This window comes from Rhinopithecus bieti, unplaced genomic scaffold (assembly GCF_001698545.2).
Source record: "Rhinopithecus bieti isolate Rb0 unplaced genomic scaffold, ASM169854v2 scaffold_7414, whole genome shotgun sequence".
Lineage (NCBI taxonomy): Eukaryota > Metazoa > Chordata > Mammalia > Primates > Cercopithecidae > Rhinopithecus > Rhinopithecus bieti.
In genome coordinates this window covers 2,112,063-2,116,132 of record NW_016806087.1, presented here as the reverse complement: position 1 = coordinate 2,116,132, position 4,070 = coordinate 2,112,063, and the positions used below count along the sequence as shown (strand labels likewise).

Below are 4,070 nucleotides of genomic sequence, written 5' to 3'. Positions count from 1 at the left end.
TACAGGCACATGTCACCACGCCCGGCTAATTTTTGTATTTTTTTTTTTTTGTAGAGATGGGGTTTCAGCATTGGTACGCAGACTGGTCTTGAACTCCTGAGCTCAAGTGACCCACCTGCCTCAGCCTCCTAAAGTGCTGGGATTATAGGTGTGAGCCACCGCACCTAGCCTATGTTGTCTGTAGTTTTATCAAGGACGGACTAAGGTATGTTGGAGTAAAAAAAAAGTGGATTTTGACAATGAAGGTTTATTTCTTGCTCATCTCCATCATGGGTTGGCCGGGGGCTCTGCTCCATGCTCCTCATTTGGGGATGTATACGGAAGGAGCAGCTACCACGTGAGCTGCTCTGCATTAATTAGTGTCTAATGCAAAACTAAAGATAGCTAAGGTGGCCTCATTTGGTCATTAGAATTTCTAGCCTGGTGGTGACACGTGCCACTTCTGCTCACTACTCATTGACTGCAACAAGTCTCACAGCCCCACCCAGCCATTAGGAGCCAGGAGGTACAATCCTACCACGTGCCAGGAAGTTGGGAATTCAGAAATGCTGGGTGAACAGCATTAATGATGATCACAGTTGCCCATGCAGCGTGCATCTCCTCTTTCTCTTTCCTAGGAGATTGCTGACTTCAGTTGGTTTTCTATCTGTCCTCCATGCTTCCCATTAATTTAGGCAAAGCTAACCCCATTTTCTGACCCCAGGAGTGGACTTTGATGCACTTAAGCCAAACAAGATAATACAAACTAGTTGTGATTGGTTTAGGAAAGAACCCGAGATACAATTCAGGCTAATGAGACGCTATGTGAGGTTTGCAGAGGCTTTTGGGAAACTTTCTTTTCATTCCTTTAGGATATGTTCTAGGAGTAACTCCCTTGCTTTTCCTGGATGTGTGCGAGAAAGTGTGGACATCCAACTGTGACTGGCAGCCACTTTCTGACCAACGGGAGATCCAGTCTCAGGATGGAGCAGACACCATGCATGGTAGAGCAGAGAGACAGATAAAACCTAGGTCCTTGATGAAATGATTGTCCACTGGATCAGCCACAGTTAAAGACTGCCTACTTTTGGACTTCTGGTTATCTTAGGCCAAAAATGTCCTTTTCATTTAAAGCACTTTGAGCTGGGTTTTCTAAGACCTAGCAGTCTCAACCATCCAAACTAATAAGCTGAGTTAACTAGATTTCCTGTCATGTCCTTCCTGCCTGATTGGTAGCCCTTGACTCCAATTTGGCCTCATTTTCCGTACCTTACTGGCTGCCTTTTCCTCTAATCATAGGTCACTTGGATGTAAAATATAGATTTACTTCAAACTCCCACTATCACGTGCATTTCTTCTCTTACTGACTTCATGACCTTCAAATATGGCCTCATAATCATTTACTCTCTGCCAGATTCCTCCAACTACTTGGATCACTCCTAGTCTGTCTTGATTAGCCACCTCCACACTAATGTCAAAAAGGATGCCAGTTTCTCGATATCTCTGCTTCTTAAAAAACATGTCCTTTGTCTTGCTAAATTGTGTCTTCCCTACACACTGGTTGAAAACAAAGCAGCCCACCTGGTCACACACTCTAAAATACAAAAGGTCAGTGAAGCAGTCCTCCACTGTGTCAGTGCACATGCTGTCACCAGGAGCGTTGTGACTTCAGGACACGCTTCCTCGAGCCCTAACTTGGGGCTGGACTATTGAGGCCTCAGCAAGCTGATTTAAAGCTGCTACTGAAAAATCCCATCACATCCCATGTGCGAGCTGAAGAGTGACAGTGGGGCCAGTTTCTACCACACTTGTTACAGCAAAAGGCAGAAGCCCCGGCACTGGGGTGGGCAGGGGTGGGCTCTTTAGACCCATATTTCAATGGGCATATTTTAGGTGAATTCTAATAGGTACGAAGTTAACACACTTTGCATGTCTCCCATTCTGGCTGATTTGCTGCCTAAATGTAAGAAGCTATGCCAAAGTAACTTACTCAAGTAGTTTGGGGGAAGTCAGGGACAAGGCAAAGCTATGAGTAATCTAGGAAAAGGAAATATTCTAGGGGCTGTTTGGAGCTACAGGGAGTGGTGTATTGATGTGACTGGACATGTGGAGTTTAAATTGGCCTTTTCTGAATTATTAAGAGTTTCTGATTCATACCACGGAAGACCTGAACTTTTTAGATTTACTGTCCTTGTATCCAACAGGGATGATTCCAGAGAGATTTCTGGCAGGTTCTACAAAAATATTCTGAGACTGACAGTTGCTTTGGGGAATAAAAGACAGCGTGTGTCTGCTTCTTTCGGCCCCTCTTCTTTCTTTCTGGATCATTTTATCAAGTCATGCAAAGCTTTCACTAATACAATTGAGGCTTATACACTGTTAGAAGAATCACTGTCTTAATGAACATCATTTAAGGAAGAGAGGAAGAAAGAAAGAGGCGAGAGACAGGGAGAGAGAACAGAAGCCTGTTATCTTGCTGGTTTGGCTTGCTCTCATCCAGAAGGCTGACTTTCCGGCAATGGGAAGGAGGATGGTTCAAATTATGGTAATTAGGATCTTGTGTGGCAGCTCGTGATGTGCATTTCCTTCATTTCATTGTTTCTCTTCATGTTTGTTGGAAGACCAAATAATACACTTCTATGTTTGTGCCAAAGGATTATTCTTGGGATTCAGAAGCCGAATGGCCATCAGAGAGCATGTCTGGCCCATCTTTCCGGAAAGGTTTTCAGTGGGATGAGGCAGGTGGCTTAGTAGAATCAGGTGACTTGTTTCTAGGGGACTTTAGAGGCTTTAGAAGAAAATAATAAGATTTTAAGAACTTCTCTGTGGATCTGTTATCCAGGTGCTAACCACCTAGTTGGATTATTATTATTTTTCCTTCTTCCTGCTACACATATTTTGTCTTCCAAGAGGCTCAAGTTGTAGGAAAAGCACACAGGGAGATAGGTATAGCTCATTTTCTTATCCAATGGAGGTTGCAGTAATTTCTCCTATTAGAACAGCAAATTCCCTCCAACCCAGACCTTGGTCTTTTCCCATCCATTCTGCGACGTGATTGGCAACATCTCACTGATGACACAGAGGATGATTCTTTCTAACTGCCAGTCAGTCACGGTGCAAGTCACCTTTAAATTCACTTTATATTAAACAAGAAAAGAAAGGAACTGTTTGAAACACTGAACTGCTGGATTAGATGGAAATTCTTGTAGCCTATTTTAACAGAACCATAATTTCCAGCAGCTATTTTTGAGAAGAAACTATTAGAGAAACATCGGCTCTTGAATTTAATGTGATCGCACACATCACTAGCTGTGTGATGAACATCTGCTTTTAAAGTGGGGCTTACACTGACAGTAACCCTAATTCTACTTCTTTGCTATCAACATCAGCCCTGTGGTTCCAGTTATTCAACATCATTCCCTATGTGGCAAATTTATATAGCTTTCAATTTATGCCTTTTCTGGGAAGGCCTGTGGCAACTTTGCCCATGTTTTGATTGTTCTTTGAGTCACAAATAGCAGGAATACCAACGCTATGCATTCATCATGTGCCAATGATGACAACATCAAGAAGCTTCAGGTCTGGGGTTCTCTGGTCCACCATCTCATTTTGTGAAAGAAACTAGGGTTCAAGAGACTTCCCCAAAATTTGTTGTCTATTTAGAGCAGATTAGTTAAGAGAATGCAGAGGCTTTTTACTGTGTTTTATTGAAGTGTAATGTGTATTATACTTCTGTAGTACACAAGAAAAAGTGTGCAGATCATATGTGTATGTTCAGTGAATTCACAAAGTGGGACATCTGTCTAGCCAGCACCCAGCTCAAGAAACAGCTCCAGTTCCTTTATGCTGCCTTCCCATCCACACTGAGCCTAAGAGTGATCCCACCATGACTTCTAACACCTTAGACAAATGTTGCTTATGTTTAAACTTTAGATTAATGGGTCTAAAAATCCTTAAGCCAGTTCTCTTTCCACTACCACAGTTTCTTTGGGCACCACATTCTCCTATGGGAGATACCACAAAAAAGTTAGAGTTTCAAAAGTGAGACTGGGAAGGAAAACTACATTCAATTTTGACATCAGATTTTCATC

At 42.6% G+C, this 4,070-nt stretch overlaps 1 long non-coding RNA gene across 1 annotated transcript in view; it reads left to right on the top strand.

The window, feature by feature from the left end:
* The window catches only part of LOC108531289 (uncharacterized), an 8,692-nt gene extending 7,380 nt beyond the window's left edge, over positions 1-1,312 (top strand). Inside the window, exon 4 of the long non-coding RNA XR_001886122.1 lies at positions 852-1,312. This is a non-coding gene — a long non-coding RNA (uncharacterized LOC108531289). The remainder of the gene's footprint in view (positions 1-851) is intronic.
* Positions 1,313-4,070: the final 2,758 nt, after the last annotated feature.